Raw genomic sequence first — 23,016 nt, 5'->3', positions numbered from 1 at the left:
ACATTTTACATAAGTGGTCGGTGTCAAATTTTTGGGTGAGGCTTAAAACTAAATTTGCAGGTATACAATTTATGATATATCTTGTACAAAGTACAAACATATTTTAGGCTCATCATATATGAACTTATATAAATGAATAATTAAACCAAACTGTTTAATATATGTTGAGAAAAGTAAACTACTACGGTATGTTCATAAAGATGTAATCGTGATCAATTTAAACCGCATTTTTCATGCCATCGTCCCCACATACCGGAATGAGTCAAAATTTATGGAGAAAGCAACTTATTTTCTAATAAACTTCCACGTTTACGACGACTTAGAAAATTAGAGAGTCTTTGACTTTTGAATTTGCAAATATATTAACAAGTCATGAAAAACACCTCTCCACCTCCTCCTCCAATGTGGCATACCATTATGATTCTCTTTTTCATGTTAACAAAAACCACTGCTAATGATTTCATCAAATACCCATTTGACCATTTGAACATTTTTATTCCCATCATGGCCGGACTATGTTTCTTGCTTCTTGCTTACTTGTTCTACTACAATTGCAAGGATACCGGAAAGGAACTCCAGCCAGAAACAAGAAAGCATGGAAATATGCGTTCGGTGCTGAATTACGATGGAACAATTGCATATGAAGGCTTCATCACTGCCACAGAGGATTTTGACCTTAGATACTGCATTGGGACCGGGCGCTATGGTAGTGTTTATAAAGCCAAACTGCCAACTGGTGAAACATTTGCTTTGAAAAAAACTCCACCGCTATGAAGCCAAGCAACCGGCGTTTGACAAGAGTTTCAAGAATGAAATCCGAGTGTAAACCAACCTAAGGCACAAAAACATTGTGAAACTCTATGGCTTTTGTTTGCATAACAAATGCAACTTCCTTGTATACGAATACATGGAAAAAGGGAGCCTATTTTGGGCCCTGAGTGACAGTGAATTAGCTATTCAAGTGGAGTGGATGAAGAGGGTGAACATCATCGAGGATGTAGCCCATGCTTTGGCATACATGCATCATGATTGCAGCCCACCTATCGTTCATAGAGACATATCAACCAACAACATTCTCTTGAACTCCGAAATGGAAAGATTTGTTGCCGATTTTGGAGCAGCTAGGTTGCTCGATCCTCATTCCTCCAACCAAACAATAATGGTCGGAACATTGGGATATATCGCTCCAGGTATCTCTATACAATCTTACCTTTCTTTTGTGTCTATATGCAACTGAACATTAGCTAACGATCTTTCTTTCGGTATGTATGATTGTGTAGAGCTTGCCAATAACATGATTGTGACGAAGAAATGTGACGTGTATAGCTTTGGAGTGGTGGCACTTGAGACAATTGGAGGGAAGCATCCTGGAGACCTCCTGTCGTCACTGAACAACTATTCGACGACTAGTCATGGTACAATGTTGGAAAATATATTGGACAAACGACTCCCTTATCCAACAGAGAGGTCAATTGAAAAGGAAATAATGCGCATTTTTAATGTAGCATTAGCATGCGTTCGCACAGATCCTAAGTGTCGACCGACAATGAGAAATGTGTCTCAGGAATTCTCAAGCTCAGGACATTGATTATTTGTTATACTAGAAGCATGAGTGATATAGGTTTTGGTTTGAATGTACTTTCGAAATCAAAATTACTTCTGGTTTTGGTTATAAATCAAAATTACTTGTTATAAATCAAAATTACTTTTGGTTTTGGTTTGAATGTACTTTCGAAACTAATACAAACAGATTTTGAAAACTCTAAGCATTTGAGTTAGAGATTAAGAATTTCCGCAACTAACACAGCGCTTTACTTCTAAGATGGTCAAATATCCTTTCGAGATGGTCAGATTTTGAAACAATCCTTTAAAACTGGAATCAACTTCCTCTCTTGCGTATTGATCATGAATAGCAAAATTGTCAACACCAATAAATAGTATTATTGTTACCGTTATAGAAACATAAAAAATTAAGCTAATATATAGTTGGCCAAATAGACATAAGAAGGTGTTCGATCACAATGAAATTACCTTCTCTTTAGTTTAGGGTAGAGAGGCACGACAAGTGAAAGGATATTTGTTTTGCGAGTGAATACTTCGGGTAGTTAAAAGGTAAAAGTCTAAGAATGAAGTGACAAGAGAACGTAAAAGACCCAAATAACGGTCCAATAGAAAGTATGCATACAGTATATACCGTATCATTCCCACAACAACACCGCTTAACTGTGTCATGTCAAGAGGGGCACAACAAATATTAAGCTCTAGAGTCTTAGTTAGAGGTGCAAATCGTAACCGGTAATTGAACCAAAACCGAAACCGGAACTGAAATAGTTATCCGGACACCATTTGCAACCGGTAAGCTCTTAAAGGCCTGACGTCTAATATTTATACAATTTAAAGAAACTATCATTGCATTATAAATGTTATAAATGTTAATGGAATTAGTTTCTAAATATTTGAATTCACCCTGCAATTTGGAGAAGGGGTAAAGGACGACCTAAATTGACTTGGGATGAGAGGATTAGGCATGATCTCATAGACCTAAACCTCTCCGAGGACATGGTTGAGGATATGAATCTTTGGAGAAGTAGAATTAAGGTTAATGATTTTTAAGAAGAAATGAATACCTTAGGGCTTATACTTAACTTTTTTAGATCACATACCATAATGATATTTCCCCTTCATATATTATTATTATTATTATTACTATTAGTATTATTAGTTTTGATATTACTATTGAACTTTGATTTCCTTTGTTTTGCTCCATACATATGTACTTAGAGCCGAGGGTCTCTCTAGAAGCCACCTCTTTATCCTTTTGGATAGAGGTACGGTGTGCCTACATCCCACCCTCCCCAGACCCTACTTATAGCTTTGCTGTCGGTGGGACTTCACTGGGTATGATTGATTGATTGATTGATTTTATACTAAACTTGTTTTTGTTAATTTTAAGTTTAAATCAAAATCACCCTTTAATTAAAAACAATTGTACTTGTATTTCAAATGTTTCTTTTGTATAATTTAGTTAATTTGTATCCCTAGGACACACGAACCTTGCTTCAATCCATACTATTCTTCGTGTGTCAAGTAGGTTTTTGTTTGTCGGATTCAACACCCATCTTACGGCACAAAATTTCACTATTTATGTGATACGACACGATATTTTACCAATTTCTTATAGTTTTACACAAGAATCTGGCAAAATATAGTAACTACAAAAAAGATTGGTATTTGGGACTGGAAATTTAGCCTATGATATACCGCAATCAGTACCTAACGGTTATCATGGACTTTGTTTCCTAACTAAGTGACGAATTCCTGGTCCTAAATAGTTATTTTAGTAACTAAAAGTCAGTCCCCGTTGTATGACACCAACAAGGACTATTGGTCAATCTCCAATGCATCAAAATCCAGTCCTCAATTTCCCCTTCATATTATTATTATTATTATTATTAGTTTTGATATTACTGTTGAACTTTGATTCCCTTTGTTTTGCTTCATACATATTATTATTATTATTAGTTCTTTATATAACTGTTGAACTTTGATTTCCTTTGTTTTGCTCCATACATATGTACTTAGAGCCGAGGATCTCTCTGGAAGCCACATCTTTTCCCTTTGGATAGAGGTACGGTGTGCCTATATCCCACCCTCCCCAGACCCTACTTATAGCTTTGCTGTCGGTGGGATTTCACTGGGTATGATTGATTGATTGATTGATTTTATACTAAACTTGTTTTTGTTAATTTTAAGTTTAAATCAAAATCACCCTTTAATTAAAAACAATTGTACTTGTATTTCAAATGTTTCTTTTGTATAATTTAGTTAATCTGTATCCCTAGGACACACGAACCTTGCTTCAATCCATACTATTCTTCGTGTGTCAAATAGGTTTTTGTTTGTCGGATTCAACACCCATCTTACGGCACAAAATTTCACTATTTATGTGATACGGCACGATATTTTACCAATTTCTTATAGTTTTACACAAGAATCTGGCAAAATATAGTAACTACAAAAAAGATTGGTATTTGGGACTGGAAATTTAGCCTATGATACACCGCAATTAGTACCTAACGGTTATCATGGACTTTGTTTCCTAGCAAAGTGACGAATTCCTAGTCCTAAATAGTTATTTTAGTAACTAAAAGTCAGTCCCCGTTGTATGACACCAACAAGGACTATTGGTCAATCTCCAATGCATCAAAATCCAGTCCTCAATCCCCCCTCCCTAAACCCTAAACCCTAGAAGTTAATCTAAGATGGCATGTTATTTTAGTCCCTAATAAGTGCTTATTTATAGAATACTTATTTTCTTTCTCAAATATGTTTATTTAGAGTCTGAAAATAGTCCATAATATATATGTTCCTTTAGTGACTAAAAATAGTCTTCGATACCGCCGCTAATAACATTTCTTTTGCAACTTATTTACAAATCTTATAAATTATAGAAGATAATGACCCAATTTAAATAATCAACATAAAGTATATATTGAGGGTACACTTATAAAAAGAAAATGAATCATGACAAAACAAATTGTGAATCGTATTTAAAATCTATAACGTTGCAATAACCGATTAAACGAAAAATGAGAATCCCAGTTTGAGTGTTCAACTTGCAGCTCAGTTGTTAGTTGTACCAAAGCCTGCAAGGAAATACTCAAATATGAGAAGTTTCAACCATTTAATAGTAAGTACCCTTAAGAAAGTCTTGAATCCTATACTGATAATGAGAATAATAGTAGCAACATAGTGGTAAGGTAAAGATAACAGTACAAAATCATTCCAATTCTCATACTATCTTCTTTTATATTGTTTGTCTAAGGACAAGATAAGGCATGCCTAACTTTATTTTTACAGAAGCTATGAACGCTTAAACATACTTATATTGTTGAGAGTGTCTAGAGAACATCTTCCAATTCTGAAACAAATGATAACAAAAAAATAAAAATAAAAATAAAGTAAAAGAATTAATAGAAAAGAAAATAAATCTCATTAAACAAGTCCAGAGGCAGAGCATATGTACCTCCAGTTTGACGAAGCATTGCATCTATCTCATCACCAGCTTCTTCCATTTCAGTTGTAGCAGAACATGTTAAACAGCCGTTCACTGTAAATGATAGAATCATTGTATAATTAAACTAGATATGCTTATATTAATTGTCAATATAATATAGTACAAGAGTTAAAACTTGCTGGCTTTTTATACAATGATATTTTGAGTAGGACCGTAATAATCATTTAATTATAGACTTGGACAAAGATACCCTCAACCACCATCCCCAACCCCCAAATGATATAGAAAACAGGATAGCCAGAGATTTTTGAAAAAATAAAAAAGATATCTTCAAAGTTTCCTCACTGCCGTTGACTTCCAAGTTCCAAACTTAACTAGCACGGCTTTGGAAATCCATTATCCATGTATATATTCAGTACCAGTGACTTAAGTATCCATAAAACCACACTTGTTCAGTTTACGTTGATAGATATATATAATGTGGTATGCTAATACTATTGCTAATCTTGTTCAAGTTATGCTGCTTTTTTTCATGTCATATTCTGAAGATATCACTGCCACAGAATTCAACAATTCACTAGAAGCAAAAGCTTTGCTTGCAACTAATTGGTGGGCGGGTACAGATGCTTCATCCGATGATCATTGTACATGGCCTCATATATCTTGCAATACAGCAGGAAGTGTCAAAAATATATACTTTCACAATCATAACCTTAAAGGTGATCTGGGAAGCTTAGATTGTGCTTCATTTCCGGCCCTTGAGGGGCTTATTATTGAAAACTGTGGTCTTAAAGGAAGCATCCCAGAAGACATTGGTGTGCTGTCAAGACTCACCCGTCTTTCGATTCCTGGGAATCTTCTCACTGGCAAGTACCTCTTTCTCTCACCAATCTCACCCGTTTAGAATACATTGATCTTTCTTTTAACAGTTTTAGTGGTAATTTACCTGGATCTTTCACACATTTAGTATACCTTGATCTTAGTAAAAACCAACTTACAGGTCCAATCCCACCATCTTATGGTTCCATGCTCAACCTCACACGCCTAGACTTGAGCACAAATCAACTCAATGCATCCATCCCGAACGAAATTACTAATTTGCAAAACCTAGAAACACTGAATCTGGGTGACAACAATTTTACTGGTCCAATTCCCTCAAATGATCTTGGTACTCTGGGCCAACTGAAAGTGCTAAACCTCAGCATGAATTCCATAAATGGCTACATACAATAGCTTGAAACATTTAGACCTTAGTCATAATAGTCTCGTGGGTCCTGTTCATCCTAAATTTGGAAAGCTCTTTTACCTTGATTTTTCATCAAACCAGTTATCAGGCATAGCATTATTTCCGAATCCTTGCTATTTACAACATCTAAATCTCTCTATGAATCTGATGAAAGGAGCTATCCCACGTTTAAGTAGTCATTGCTTTGACTTGCAATACTTGGACCTTAGTAGAAATGATTTACATGGAGGAATACATGTTTTGATCATTTCGCATTTCAAGTATCTAAACTTGTCTCATAATCACCTTACAGGAATTGTTCCCCGGGATCTTTGTTCCGCTTATGGCACAATTGATTTGTCATACAATGACTTCATGGGGAATCTACCTGCACCAAAAGAAACAATCTCATTTTCTATTTGGGAATTTTTACCCCCATTATCTATGGATTTTCCTTTCTAATTTTTTGTTATGTGTGTTACCGTTACAAAATGTCTACCTCAAACAACATCCATCCGAAACCAAAAAAACATGGAGATGTGTGCTCGATATTGAATTATGATGGAACAATTGCATATGAAGACTTCATCAATGCTACAGAGGATTTTGACCTTAGCTACTGCATCGGAACCGGTGGCTATGGTAGTGTTTATGAAGCCAAAATGCCTGATGGTAAACTATTTGCTTTAAAAAAACTCCATCGTTTTGAAGCGGAGCAACCTGCATTCAACCGGGGCTTCAAGAATGAAGTCCAAGTCTTGACCAACCTAAGGCACAAAAACATTGTCAAACTATATGGTTTCTGCATGCATAAAAAAATCAACTTCCTTGTATATAAATACATGGAAAAGGGGAGTCTATTTTGTGCGTTGAGTGACAGTGAATTAGCTTTGGAAGTGGACTTGATGAAGAGGGTGAACATCATCAAAGATGTAGCACATGCTTTGGCATACATGCATCATGATTGCATCCCTCCTATTGTGCACAGAGACATATAAACCAACAACATTCTCTTGAACTCAGAATTGGAAGGATTTGTTGGTGATTTTGGAGCAGCCAGATTGCTCGATCCGGATTTCTCCAATCAAACGGTAATAGCAGGAACTTTGGGATACATTGCTCCAGGTATTTGCATACATTTCTTTTACGTCTATTAACTGTTGAAATTTTGTTAACGATCATTTCGTATTTATTTTCCATGCAGAGCTGTGACATGTTATATATATATATATATATATATATATACGACGTTATACAGCGTCCAAGTAGTCATTTAATCAAAAGCACAACTCCACTGACGCCGGAATTAGCCTCGTTCTTCTTATAGATAAAAACCATGTCACTCAAATAAAAAATGTATTCCAACGCTACCGTAGAATTAGAGATGGCAATGGGTCTACGACGGGTTTAGGCAATCACAACCCCATACGGTTATCTAATATTATTCCAAACCCGGCCCAAATAGTCATGTGGGCTCTGTTCATTGAAACTTGTCTAGACTTTCTTATTGTGATGCTTCATCAAACCAATTGCCGGGTAATTTGTCTTTTCAAAATGCATGTAATGTACACCAACTAGACCTCTCTATGAATCCTATCACATGAGCTTTAAAAAATGTTCTCGTTTGCAAAGACTTACAGTACTTGTATGGAGCTACCAGATTTGGTATTTGTTTTAATCAGTGTCTGAAACATAATCTGACTGCAATCATATCCCCAATCACTGCTCCAAAATTTGAGAATTTCAATTTTAATAAAGTATCAAAATCTAACAAATGACTAATGAGTAACCCTAAGTAAGTATTGCCCCGAATCAGAGAAAATGATCAATAATATCAACAGATTACGCACACAAGTTAAGATAAAATAGCAAAATATAATGTTATAAGCTAAGCAGTTAATGCGGAAAAATATCGGATATCGGTCAACGACCGATATCTGAGATCAAGGTTGCAAAAGTCGCTAGGCGGGCCCTAGGCGGACGACGAGGGAGTTGGGTGTACTCGGAGTACTCGGGGAGTACTCGGAGAGTACTCGAAAATGGTAAATATAAAGCAAATAATTTTTTGAAGATTACATATATGTCAAATACCATAAGTTTACTAATATTTATAACAAAATAAGTGAATATTAATATAAATAAGAGAAATAAATTTTTAAATATTAAATTATTCTAAAACTTGCTAATTATTAATTGAAAAATGATTTTATTTCTTTAATAATACAGATATACAAGTTGTGTTTTATTTATTTAAGTCAAAATCGAACAAAGTTGACCGACTATATATGATTCTGGCTAAGGTTGACCAACTTTGACTGATTCTTAGCAACTAGGCGGAGTTAATGAAACTCGCCTCGGTGCCATGCTTTGTAGCGAGTACTTGGGGAGTACTCGGCCTTGTATACCTACTTTTACAACATTGTCTGAGATATCGGTTATCGCAGTAAGATTTCGGTGGGATATCGGTAATTTTAATATCATGTAAAATTCATATATGTAGCAATATAACAATTAACACTAATAGTTCAGCATAGTCTCCTACTATTAACAATTTAACATTTTGCCAATTGCAAAACACTAACAATCGTAGCAAGTAAGAATTGATTAAGACTTGAAACACTAACATTGAACACTAAAAGTTGATAATTAAGACTTAAAACACTGATATCGGGAATACCTGTGATATATCAGTCAAATATTAGTCCAATATCGGTCAGATATCAGTCAATATCGTTGATATTATCGGTACCGGTATTCTGAACCGATATTCTAATTTATATCTCGCCAAGGGACCGATTACCGATATATCACTGATATATCGGCGATATCGACCGCATAGGTTATAAGTAATATCACTTGAATGAATTAAGTTAGAAATAAGAGAGGGAGGCAGAGACGTGGCGGAACTGTTTTGGCCTCCGATTATGAAGAGAGATGCGACGACGTTGACGAGGAGAGAAAATACGAAAGCCTCATCCAACATTCGTAACGACACGCCTCCTCCCCGTTAAAAGAATTTAATTTTACTGAAACGCATTTGCATTCTACTTATTATATATATAGTTAACTACTCGGATGCTATCTGGATATACTCATAGTGGATTTCCAATAAGAGTGTGTTGCAGGTAACACATACTAAAGATTCAACATGACCGCCAAATAATCTTTTGTCGAAGCATTCAAACGTGGAAACTCTCTTTTGAGTATGTCCATAAGAATTAATGAATGGCTTGTGTTTTTTTATTTAAGTTTCACTTGGAATGGGAGTTAGATAAACAGGACCATTGTGGATTGCAACTTATGAGAAAGATACCCCAACCCTTAAGATGGGTTAGAAACTAATTATGAGAAAAGGACTCGATCTGTTTTGACCAATCTTTCCACTTCTCCATTTGACTTAGAAAGTTGAAAATGACTAAATTTGACATACCAGTGCCACCAATAACAAAATTGAAACTGTAGATCTACGATTGGAACTATAAATGAAAGATTAATAGGAAGTGGATTATCTATAAGTGATGAACATCTGAAGCAGCGAAGGACGAGACCCGCGAGACTTCAAGCGGTGAAGGAAGAAATCCGGCAAGAATCGATGGTCCTATAATTCAATTGAAGAAACCATAAATCGATGATAAACATTGATTATTTTTTAATATGAATAACAAACATTTTTGAATATGAATAACAAACCTCGATTAATTAATTTCGTTGGATGTGATCATCGCTTGAGAGAGAATTGATAATTGCTAGGGTTTGTGAGAGGATAACAAAACAACGCTTAATCTGGTTTGCAAAATTCTTCTTGAAATGCCACGTGGACAAAAGATATTGTTCTAATTGACATGTGGCATTTTAAGCTAATTTGGTGAAGAGAGAAGGATGGGATGCTAATATCCACTCTTTTATTAGATAGGAAGAAAGATACGAGAATCCATAAAGCTAGCCACACTCGTTCAGTTAGTTGATAAATAAGCAATATATAATATTAATATTTAAATAATGTGGCATGCTAATGCTATTGCTCATCTTGTTCTCATGATCCTGTTTTTCATGTTACCACAAACCACCGTCGCTCATTTCAACAAATCATCAGAAGCAAAAGCTTTGGTTGCAACTAATTGGTGGCCACAATATGTAAATGCTTCCAATCATTGTACTTGGTATGAAATCAGATGCAATGAAGCAGGAAGTGTCATCGAGATAAGGTTTTACAAGCAAAACCTGAAAGGTAATTTGGGAAGCCTTGACTTGTCTTCATTTCCAAACCTTATTAGCCTTGAAATTGAAAACTGTGGTCTTGAAGGAAGCGTCCGAGAGCAGATTGGTTTGCTCTCAAATCTCACCTATCTTTCACTTTATGGGAATCGACTCTCAGGTAACTTACCTGTTTCCTTCACCAATCTCACCAGTTTAGACCCTTTATCTTTCTAATAACAGTTTCAGTGGTGAGTTACCTATTTGGTTCGCCAATCTCATCAGTTTGCAAGACTTTTCTCTTTCTATGAACAATTTCAGTGGTGAGTTACCGGTAGCCCTCGCTAGTCTCATGAATTTAGAAGACCTTTATCTTTCTGATAACAATTTCGGTGGTGAGTTACCTATTTGGTTCACCAACCTCACCAATTTATATCATCTTGATCTTAGTAAAAACCAACTTAGGGGGTCCAATCCCACCATCTTATGGTTCCATGCTCAATCTCACATACCTAGACTTGAGCACAAACCATCTCAATGCATTCATCCCAAATGAAATTGGTAATCTGCAAAACCTAGAATGGTTGAATCTGGGTGACAACAGTTTCAAAGGTTCATTTCCCTCAAGTATTGGTAACCTAAGTCAGTTGGGGTATCTGAACCTTGGCATGAATTCCATAGGTGGCACCATACCTCTAGATATAGCATATTTGACAAACTTGCAACATGTCGACCTTTATAATAATAGTCTTGTGGGTCTTGTTCATCCTGAGTTTGGAAAGCTGTTAAGACTTTTTTACCTTGATTTCTCATCAAACCAGTTGTCAGGAAACTTGTCAAATTTGATTAGCCATTTTTCTTACCTTAATATTTCATCAAACCATTTGTCAGGCAATGTGTCATTTCATTATCCTTGTTTTCTACAACATTTAGACATCTCTAAGAATCAGATAACAGGATCTATCACAAGTCTTAGCGCTTGCTCTAGTATAGACTACATGGATCTTAGTAGTAATAATTTAAATGGTGAAATACCTTATAATCTGATCAATGCGCATTTCAAGCATCTAAATCTGTCACATAATCACCTTACCGGAACTGTTCCATGTGATCTTTGTGTCAATAATGGCAGAGTTGATTTTTCATACAATGACTTAATGTGCTGCACAAAAAGAAACACACGTGTTCTCTATTTAGTCATATTTATTCCCGTCATCTTTGGATTTTTCTTTTTAGTAATTTGTTATGTGTGTTGGCATCATGAAAACTCTATCACAAACAAAATCCAGCCAGAAAACAAAAAACACGGAAATGTGTGCTTCGTATTGAATTATGATGGCACAATTGCATACGAAGACTTCATCACTGCTACAGAAGATTTTGACCTCAAATACTGCATTGGAACAGGTGGCTATGGTAGTGTTTATGAAGCCAAACTGCCCAATGGTAAAACCTTTGCTTTGAAAAATTCCATCGATTTGAAGTCGAACCAGAGTTTCAAAAATGAAGTCCAAGTGTTATCCAACCTAAGGCACAAAAACATTGTAAAACTCTATGGTTTTTGTTTGCATAACAAATGCAACTTCCTTGTATACGAATACATAGAAAAGGGGAGTCTGTTTTGCACCTTGAATTACAGTAAATTAGCTGTTGAAGTGGACTGGATCAGGAGGGTGAAAATTATTAAAGATGTTGCTCATGCCTTGGCATACATGCATCATGATTGCAGCCCTCCAATCGTTCATAGAGACATATCAATCAACAACATTCTCTTGAACTCAGAAATGGAAGGATTTGTTGCTGACTTTGGAGCAACCAGATTGCTCGACCCGGACTCATCCAACCAAACAGTAATTGTAGGAACTTTGGGATACATTGCTCCCGGTATTTCTACCTAATCTTGCACTTCTTTTATTCTTATTAGCAATTAGAAGTATTCTAATAATCCTTTGGTGTATATACTTGCCATGTAGAGCTTGCCTATAACATGATTGTAACAGAGAAATGTGACGTGTATAGCTTTGGAGTGGTGGCACTTGAGACCTTCTGTCATTGGTGAACCATTCAACTGGTCATGGTATTATGCTGGAAAATATATTGGACAAGCGACTCCCTTATCCAACCAACAGGTCAATCGAAAAGGAAATCATGCGTGTTTGTAATGTAGCTTTTGCATGCATTCTCACAGATCCCAAGTGTCGACCGACAATGAGAAACGTGTCTCAGGAATTATCAAGTTAAGGGCATTGATCATTAACTATACTTTTATCTTGAATGTACTTACACATGCCTACTCTATATATCACGTTCCAAATTTAGCAGATTATAGGGCCCAAATATATGTATGATATAGAAACAAAGTTATGGTAGCATTTTACAGAATAAAAAAACATCGAACAGGGGCTCATCGAAAGCTTATATAACTTATTATTGAGGGTTTACTATTTGTGTTAAAATGTCAATTTGTGTTAAGTGGGCCTGATATTTTCTTTAAACTATGCTAGTACCTGTTGCACTTCAAGGGTTTACTATTCGAAACAAAATCTGTAGTATTACTATCTGGGATGAGAACTAAGTAGGTCAACTGCCATAAGAAGCTTAACAGATATTTTGAAAAATTCTGGATGAACTGGAGCTTTGGTATGCATATATTTTAAATTCAGAATTTTAACCCATAGTGGAACCCATATAAGCTATAATTTTTAAAACATGGGTGTGAAGCTAATAGTAAAATGATGATGTATATACTTGTAACTGCACGCATTTTACATATTTTACAAATCAAAATTACTTCAATTTTAATTTTGGTTGGAATACAGTTTTAAAATTAATACAAGCAGATTTCGATAAACACTGTCCGTGTAAAATTTTAAGCATATGAGTTAACCCTAGAGATTTGTTCTAATGCAGAAAGCAAAAATGCTGCGGGTCAATCCTATCCGTTGTTATGAGGACACATTTGACCTGTTTCAAAATGATTCATTTGGACCAGATTAATTTGGCTCATTAGGTAAATAAGGAAACAGATATTAATGAGCCCCATTGGTTGTTCGATGAACTTACCTTTTCGTTAGGTTAGGCCTGGTGGAGAGGCACTAAAAGGAGCACCAGTGTTCGTGTTTTACAGTTGAATTCTCTCTCGTCACTCTTCTCAAACCTCTTTCTCTTTCTCTTTCTCAAAGTCTTTTGAGCTATTGACTGTTAAATCTTTAACTGGAAGAGTTTATTCAACTAAAATAACCCAAATCCCATTTTCACTTTGTACATTCAAAAAGGAATCATCATCAACTAAAATTTTGAAGAAAATAGTTTGCCCGCCAGGTTTTCGACAAAACGCCTCAATGAAATAATATTTGTTTTTGGTTTTTTGAGGAGGGGAGAGCAACGGGTGGTTGCTCTCCTCCTTCCTCTTTGGTTCGGGTGTTCATTCCTCAAACTCAACTCGAGTTTTGTTTTATTATTATTTTTCTTGGTGTGGTACGTGGCTACCGAGGTGTTTTGTGGGTCGGGGGTGGTATGACCGGGGCTATTGAGGAGGTTGTTTGGCCGTGTCCGTTTATAGGCTTCCACTGTTGCCCGGATGGATTACCGGGGTCCAAGGGGGTTCAATTGGCCGCACATATTAAGCGGCTTCATTTGTCATCGGATGACAAGAAAGAGACCTTACGGGAGGCGATCTCGACAAATTTGGATTTGTTTATTTCGGTTGGTGAGGCTTTAAAGGTCTCGCGTAGATGGATGTGTGGAGCGTATATGGAGTCACATGCTCTCCGTCGGGGGTGCCATCATGATGACGGGTCGGTCTGGTACAAGTGTGTCACGGGAGATGTGGAGGAATATATAGTGGGGATTGCGAAGCCACATGTTGGGAGGGAAGTTGTCGCGGTGGGAAGGGTGGAGGTGGATGTAGCTCTCCTTGAGCGTGTCTTCACTCTTCCTATTACGACTGTTAAAAACATTCCTCATAGTTGTCGTATGGCTTTTTCCCAAGCCTTAGTGGGTGCTCTGGGAAAGGTGGCGGCTATGCCAGAGTCTGTTGAGGCGTGGGTGAAACTGTTGTTGTTACCACGTTGCACCTTACGAGTTTTCAGACCTTCTAATCGTCAGCAACGCAGGTCTGGCAATAGAAAGTCTGAGCAATGCCGAATTATTCAACGGTCGCTATCCGCTTGGGGTGACCGTGACGGTTTCTTTGAGCTCCTTATATCGCTTTTTAACCAACCCCTAGGAGATGCCTCGGGTGGTGATGCGTTTGTACCCGAGTCTGACAACGCCGGGTTGGGCGCTAATGTTAAACAATGTATGCGAAAAGTTGCGGACGGGCATTTCACTGCTGCGGTCAAGGTATTATGCTCTTCAGGGGTTGCACCTTTCGGTAAGGATACTTTGAACGCTTTGTTGTCTAAGCATCCTATCATGGCACCTCCGATTATGCATGCTTCCTTGCTTTCTGAGTCTCCCCTTGTCATGGACGTTGATAGTGTGCTTGGGTGCATTAAGTCTTTCCCTAAAGGGACTTCGTGTGGGCGGGACGGTTTGCGAGCCCAACACATTTTAGATGCGTTGTGCGGAGAGGGGTCTCCGATTGCGGATGGTTTGCTCAAGGCTATCTCTGCGGTGGTTAATTTATTTTTGGGGGGAAGGTGTCCTAAGGTGTTGGCAGAGTTTGTTGCGTCTGCCCCACTTACGCCGTTGCTTATACCGGACAATGGGATTAGACCTATTGCCGTTGGGGCCATTTGGAGGCGGTTGGTCTCTAAGGTGGCTATGAGGGGTGTCGGGAAGGAGATGGCTAAATACCTCGGTGACTTTCAATTTGGGGTGGGAGTCCCCAGTGGGGCAGAGGCCGTGCTTCATAGCGCGAACAGGTTTCTAAATCAGTTTCATTCGGATGGGTCATTGGCTATGCTTAATGTTGATTTCTCCAATGCCTTCAACTTAGTAGATAGGACGACCCTTCTACATGAGGTTCGGAGTCGATGTCCTTCCATTTCTCTTTGGGTGGATTTTCTATATGGGCAGTCGGCTATGTTATATGTGGGTGATACTTTCATTAAATCCACCACTGGGGTTCAACAGGGGGACCCTCTTGGGCCTCTCCTTTTTGCCTTAGCTTTGCACCCACTTGTTCACCAAATCAGAGATCGGTGCAAGCTTCTCTTTCATGCTTGGTACTTGGATGATGGCACGATTATCGGGGATACTAGAGAGGTAGCCAAAGCATTAGATATTATCAGGTCTGAGGGGCCTCGTTTGGGTCTTGAATTAAACGTTAAGAAAACAGAGTTATTTTGGCCAACATGCAATGGGGTGAAGGCACAGGAGGGGTTGTTCCCTTGAGGGATCGGAAGGCCGGTGCTTGGCGTGAAACTCCTTGGTGGTGCTGTAAGCCAGGATGCGGGGTTTATCAGCAGTTTGGCTATGAAAAAGGCATCTAGCGCTGTGGAACTGATGAGCTGTCTCCCAAGACTTCTGGATCCTCAATGCGAGCTTCTTTTGCTTCGCTCATGTATGGGAGTCGCCAAGCTTTTGTTCGGTTTGAGAACATGCCAACCTATGTATGTGGGTGAAGCTGTTTCTATATTTGACAATGGTCTTCGAAGGGCGATTGAGGACATCGTGGTTTGTGGAGGTCCGTTCTTTGGGGATCTCCAATGGAGGTTGGCATCACTTCCGATCCGTTATGGGGGGTTGGGTCTCTGTTCGGCCGAGGATGTATCTGCATATGCTTTTGTGGCTTCGAGAGCACAGTCGTGGTGTTTGCAAGACCATATTCTTCGGGGTTGTGATATTTATGGGTTGGACTCTGATCATGGGTGTGTGATGGATCGTTTACGTACTTCACTTTCAGATTTTGATCTTAGCGGGTTCTATAATAAGGACACCGCCCCCCCTAAAGCCCAACATGTTGTAGCGAGTGCCTTATTTAGTGGAATCGTCAAGAGTTTAGAAGTGAAGTTTGATCTATCCCCTCGCCAAAAGGCGGTGTTTGAATGCCTTCGGGCTCCTCGGGCTCAGGATTTTCTAACGGCCATCCCCATTGAAGGATTAGGCCAACGTATGTCGGGTTTGGAGTATCGGGCTATCCTTAAGTACCGGTTAATGATCCCTATGTTCCCGACGGATGAACCTTGCCCAATTTGTCGCAAGGTCTGTTTGGATTCTTTTGGTGACCATGCGGTGCATTGCAAAGAATTGTCTGGCTTTAAATACATACATGATCTGGTTAGGGATGTTCTGTGTGATGTTCTTAAACGGGCAGGGATTTCTGCTAAAAAGGAGGCCCCTGTTAACTTTCTCACGGATCCTCTTGAAGGGAGGTCTACTTTACGACCAGCTGATATTCTTGTGTTCGGGTGGGCAGGGGGAAAACACGCCTGTGTGGATCTTACAGGAGTGTCTCCTCTTGTTGGGCTCAGGGACCGTGGGTTTGTTGTGGGTCAGGCTGCGTTGAAGGCTGAATCGGGCAAAGTTGTTAAACACGAGAAAGCTTGTTTAGATAATCAACATGTCTTTCTACCATTTGCCTTTGATAATTTGGTTTTCTGGCTCCAGAGGCTGTGAAATTTTTGAGTAGGGTTCAGCGCGTCGTACACGGAACCTCTTCAGCTTCTAGGTCCCAAAGCTTTGTTTTTAGCAGGATTGGCTTTGCTATTCAAAAGGGGTTGCGGCGCAGCTTGTTGCCCGTTTGCCTGCCACTTTATTGTAATCGTTTTATAGTAAATTATATAAAACTTCGTTATGACAAAAAAAAAATAATAAATACTACAAAGCAAAATTGGAATTACACAATTAAAAGAATATTTTGTTCAGCGAGTGTGCATCCGTGAATCCTTCGAGTAGTTAAAAAAAGGAAAAGGATTAGGAGTAAAAGTGAGAATGAATGCAAAAGCCAGATAACAGCCAATAAAAATGATTTCTGTGTAGTATCATTGCTATTACGGGCTTTAGGCCTTTAGCCCACATCAACACCGCTTAACCGTGTCATGTCAAGAGGACCATAACGAAAACATTTAAGCTCTAGAGTTGATGGTAGAAGTGCAAATTAATCTTAACCAGTTGACCGTATCGGAACCAAAACCGAACTGTAACCGAAACCAGTATAGGAGAAACTACTTACTAATCGATGGTTAGGAACAAGTTAGGAATTTAAACATAGAAACCGGTTAGGAACCTTAACTGAACATAGGTCAATACAAGTAGTGTTTATATGGCTAATTCCAATAGGCTACTATTGGTTAACCGGTTATGTAGGTTAGGCCGGTTTTCTATGGCTTTTGTTTGCATAACAAATGCAACTTCCTTGTATACGAATACATGGAAAAAGGGAGCCTATTTTGGGCCCTGAGTGACAGTGAATTAGCTATTCAAGTGGAGTGGATGAAGAGGGTGAACATCATCGAGGATGTAGCCCATGCTTTGGCATACATGCATCATGATTGCAGCCCACCTATCGTTCATAGAGACATATCAACCAACAACATTCTCTTGAACTCCGAAATGGAAAGATTTGTTGCCGATTTTGGAGCGGCTAGGTTGCTCGGTCCTCATTCCTCCAACCAAACAATAATGGTTGGAACATTGGGATATATCGCTCCAGGTATTTCTATACAATCTTACCTATCTTTTATGTCTATATGCAACTGAACATTAGCCAACGATCTTTCTTTCGGTATGTATGATTGTGTAGAGCTTGCCGATAACATGATTGTGACGAAGAAATGTGATGTGTATAGCTTTGGAGTGGTGGCACTTGAGACAATTGGAGGGAAGCATCCTGGAGACCTCCTGTCATCACTGAACAACTATTCAACGACTAGTCATGGTACAATGTTGGAAAATATATTGGACAAACGACTCCCTTATCCAACAGAGAGGTCAACTGAAATGGAAATAATGCGCATTTTAAGTGTAGCATTAGAATGCGTTCGCACAGATCCAAAGTGTCGACCGACAATGAGAAATGTGTCTCAGGAATTCTCAAGCTCAGGACATTGATTATTTGTTATACTAGAAGCATGAGTGAACTTACTTATACATGCATCATATTCAGCTGATTGTAGGTCCCAAATATATGTATGTATGATATAAAAACAAAGTTATGGTAGCGGTTTATAGAAACAGGGGCTGACCGAAAGCTTAGACAATTTAGCATGTGTTGTAGCTTGCTAACCTGTTGCACTTCAATATGGCAATTTTACTATTTGCTACAAAATTTGTACTAATAGCCACCTTCAAATTAGGTAGTTATTACAAGAGGTGGGCAAAACAACCGGTTAACCGAACCGACCTGAAAATCAAACCGAAACTGAACCGGTTTGAAACCAATTATGTAGAAGCCGGTTTGGAACTGACTTAAACTGTAGGTTCGGAACCGGTTTGTAATTTTCTTCACCAAAACCGGTTAACCGAACCGAAACCGGCCAAAACCCGAACCGAAACCAATCGTAACTTGGTCAAGAAACCGATTTCAACCCGAACCGAAATCGATCATAAACCGTTTTTGAGTTATTTTGACCAAACTGAACCAGCTTTGGGTTTTAAACCGGTTTGTGCACCTCTAGTTATTACCAGCCAGGATCAGATATTTAGTATTCAAATTTTACCCATCATATGTTTTAAAACATCTTAACCCTTATGGAAACCAGCCTATTTAAGTTCAAAATTTTGAAAGTCCTCATTTAGTCATGTAACTGCAGGAAGTCTACATTTTTTATAAATCAAAATTACTTCTGGTTTTGGTTTGAATGTACTTTCGAAACTAATACAAACAGATTTTGAAAACTCTAAGCATTTGAGTTAGAGATTAAGAATTTCCGCAACTAACACAGCGCTTTACTTCTAAGATGGTCAAATATCCTTTCGAGATGGTCAGATTTTGAAACAATCCTTTAAAACGGGTTCTATTCCCATGAAGGTACAAGATTTTGTGATGGGGTTACATGAAGTTCATGAAGCTGTGCAGGAAAACTTGGCCAACGCTAATTCGAAGTACAAGCAAGCTGTAGGCCGAAAGCGTAGGCAAGTTGATTTTGAAGTGGGTAACTTTGTTTGGGCTGTGTTTTAACTAAAGATCGTTTTCCAGTTGGTGGGTATAATAAATTGTCAGCCAAGAAAATCGGGCCAATGGAGATTGTGAAGAAGATAAATCCTAATGCTTACTGTCTGAAGTTACCAAGCCATATTCGTTGTTCGGATGTTTTCAAAGTCAAACATTTGCTGCCATTTCATAGGGATTCGTCTGATGAAGAGGTTATTGCAGATTTGATGTCGAATTTTGTCTATCCAAAAGGAAATGATGGAGGCCCAAGTATTGAAGAGCGTGCCATGTTATATTTGAGGCCCATGATCGTGCTTCCAAAGTTGGCCCACGAAAACGGGCATAACTTGTCCCATGGAGCTCCGTTTCAAGCGCATTACCAGTCAAATCGAAGCTTGAGACGTGAGCAGGTTGTGGAAAACAGCCTACAGTGGTTTGGTCCCTGTTCGAGGCCCAAAAACACCTCATAAATAAAATTATGGGCCTTTTTTATTTTTTTTTCATTAGTTTTTACATTTTTATTTTTGGGTTTGTGTTTAGCCCATGGCCTATTTAGGGCCCATTTCGTATTATAAACTCTATTTATATCATGTTTATGTAATGTGAATGGACAGACTTGAATTTTAGTAATAAATTATTTTCTCTTTATTTGCCTTGACCTTTGGGTGGGATTTTGGTAGTTTTGGGAAGTTCATCACGGGTATTCTTAGAATCAACGTGATTCGATCTTCCTTATCGTTATACCACTGCATCAATTGCCCAATGAAATTAAATCTTAGCCGTATAAAGTCACTTCAATGACAATTTCCATGGGAGTTACCTGAAGAGGATTCATCCCCTCTTTTTACGACAACTTGGGTAACCTCCCAGCACTCAAATAAGTGGAGGATTCCCTTCCTCTGACCTCATCCTTCTCAATTCACGATTGATCTCCCACGAAAACAATCAGCCAAATCGCTCATGAATAAGTAAGAAGAAAATTAACATTCTTGCCGGTCGCTACCATGAGTGTTAGCCACCGTCGTCATCCAAAAACCTCTCTTTCTGGTTGCGATTTATGTTGAACTTGGCAGGTTTGCCTAATTCTTTTATTACCACTTTCATCAGTATTACTCCAAATCTGTGATGGTATTTTAACTTCCTTTGTTTTAGTTTTAAAATCAAATTTGTTTGATATTACTGGATGAGTATTACTGTTGGTTATACTTCATAGATTGTTAGACTATATTATATATTACACTAGATTTTATCCCTGTATTACGGGACTGTTTTACATTATTCCTTTTTAATATTTATATACTTTTTGGGTTTAATTTTATTTATTGTAATGAAATTTATAATATACTTAGAGTTTGATGATAAAAAGGTTTCACAAATAACTAAGATGTTATAACTGGTTTAAAGTTATCTGGGTTTGGTAAGAATTAAGACCCGCTTATTTTTTTTACTATAAAATTGTTTCTTAATTATAAATAATATTTACAAAAAATCATATAATATTTTTTTGTATATCCAATTTTATAGGATTTTCACATCAATAATTTGGTGAGAATAATTTTTGATTTAATGAGGTTTTATAACCCGTTTAAGGAATATATGAGTTTGGTAAGACCCATACCCGTGAATTCGGGTTAAATGCATGATAAGCCTCCATTTAAAAATCAAGCAAATCTGATGACTCTAAAAAAAGGGGAAGCGACCACGTCGTGACACGTAGGACTTTTATGTTTTCGTTTATATATATTATAGATAACTTTTTGCCATGTGTGGTGTAATAGTGAGTTTTTAAAACTCTTCTATTCTGGTAAGTTGTGTTTTTTTCTTTATTGCTCATGTTTCACACTATCATAATGCTCTTTTATATCACGAAATATTGATGCCGCAGGTATGTGTAATAGGCTTATTTCGGGTTTCTCGATGGCGTGCTGCTTATGTCAGGTATCAGATGTTATTAACTAATCATTTATCATTTGTTTGACATTTGCTACAAATTTATTTTCTGTGTATTTTACTATTTAGTAAAACCTCACTTTAATCATAACAAACTTAAATTTTCTATTGCAGAAGCAGAGAAATAAGAACATGAAAAAAATGTAAGAAAGATGGCAAATGCTTTGCATTTCTTCGTTTTCTTCTTTTTATTGCTTGGTTTTCATACTCACTTTATTTATTGCTTTGTTTGTTAGTTTTTCTTTAAATCTCGGAGTTGGTTCCATTACTGTAGAATCATCAACTAACTTGAGTTCACGTGTTTGGAATTTGTTTGGTTTTAATTACATGTAGGATTATCAGATCAATTATTAATGTGGTTCTTAGACCATGAGTAGTCATAAAGCCCCATCACCAGGCGTTATGCGTCACGTGGTGCCCAGTTAGAGTTATGATTTTTTACAAAAACTGGGTGTAGTCATAATGCCTCACCCCAGGCGTTATGCGCCACGTGGCGCCAAGTCAAGTTTACACTTTTTTGCACCCACCACCGGATCCAATTATTCCGGTCACCACGAAACCCACCGGATCCAATTATTCCGGCCAACATGAAAACCCACGAAACCCACTTGTACACTTTTTTGTTTTTTTTACAATATAATCACAAACCAATCCCAATCACAAAACTTCTGGCATATAAAATACTTTTAAACCTCAATCACAATCACAAAACAATCCCTCCGTCAATCCCCAACCAGATCTCAATCACAGGTTCAGTGGCGATGAATCAGATCAATTATTATAAGTGGGCCCAATTTTTATTTGTTGGATGGTAGTTTTTTCAAAGGCTTTATTCCTAACGGATGGTCAAGATATAGGTTAGGCTATAATAAATCGGGTCAACAGTAACTCGTGTTTTCATAATGGCCCAACTCTAACGTGGGCCCACTTGACCCGAACATGTTTTAATCTGTTGCCTAATCCGCCCTTTTTTCAGGCTCCATCAATGCATTTATATCAATATGGTTATTATTAATTGTAACATATATACAAAAATCACTTGTTTTGCTTTACAAGATCGTGCTTAAGTATTTTCTCGAATTAAATCCTCATTTTTTTCATACATTATATGAACCCAAAACGTACAAGTAACAAATGCACAAAGATATCATAAATTTGATGATTATTTTATATGTAGGATATTAAATTGCTTATTAAAAACATAGCAGAGCTTAAACCTATTATTTTCTATTCTGTTTCTCGATTGTTGGGTAGAATTTATTCTATTGGTGACAGTGTTCCTTTTTATAATAATATTTGTGATACTGTTAGTTAGAGTTTCCGTTATATGTTAGGTTTGCAACAGAATGTTTCTGCTGGTAGCTTGTACGCCTATTTCTATTTATTTATAAAGCGGTTAATTCATTTTTTTTTATTTTGTGTTTCACTATATTTATCTTGTGATACTTGAGAATTAGTTACTTGAAACTTGTAAGGTAAAGCTTGTATTTTCCTAACGACACAACTGAATATATTGTGAGCTTTTTATTTTTGTGTAAAAGCTCACTCTTTTTAGTACTTAAGTGAAGATATCAATTTATTTGTATGGAC

General features: G+C 37.5%; 3 pseudogenes across 1 annotated transcript; all 3 read left to right on the top strand.

Moving 5' to 3' along the window:
• Positions 1-391: 391 nt before the first annotated feature.
• On the top strand, positions 392-1,594 carry LOC143626195 (MDIS1-interacting receptor like kinase 2-like; annotated as a pseudogene). The gene is made up of 2 exons (XR_013152391.1): positions 392-1,190; positions 1,281-1,594. The product of XR_013152391.1 is annotated as an MDIS1-interacting receptor like kinase 2-like (transcript).
• Positions 1,595-6,733: 5,139 nt separating this feature from the next.
• On the top strand, positions 6,734-7,399 carry LOC143626171 (MDIS1-interacting receptor like kinase 2 pseudogene; annotated as a pseudogene).
• Positions 7,400-10,190: 2,791 nt separating this feature from the next.
• LOC143626128 (leucine-rich repeat receptor-like protein kinase PEPR1) lies at positions 10,191-18,455 on the top strand (annotated as a pseudogene).
• The last annotated feature ends 4,561 nt before the right edge of the window (positions 18,456-23,016 follow it).

Source organism: Bidens hawaiensis, unplaced genomic scaffold (genome assembly GCF_021521415.1).
Source record: "Bidens hawaiensis isolate Kalapana, Puna unplaced genomic scaffold, B.hawaiensis_p1.1 tig00004283_1, whole genome shotgun sequence".
Taxonomy (NCBI): Eukaryota; Viridiplantae; Streptophyta; class Magnoliopsida; order Asterales; family Asteraceae; genus Bidens; species Bidens hawaiensis.
This window is presented reverse-complemented; position numbering and strand designations above follow the sequence as displayed.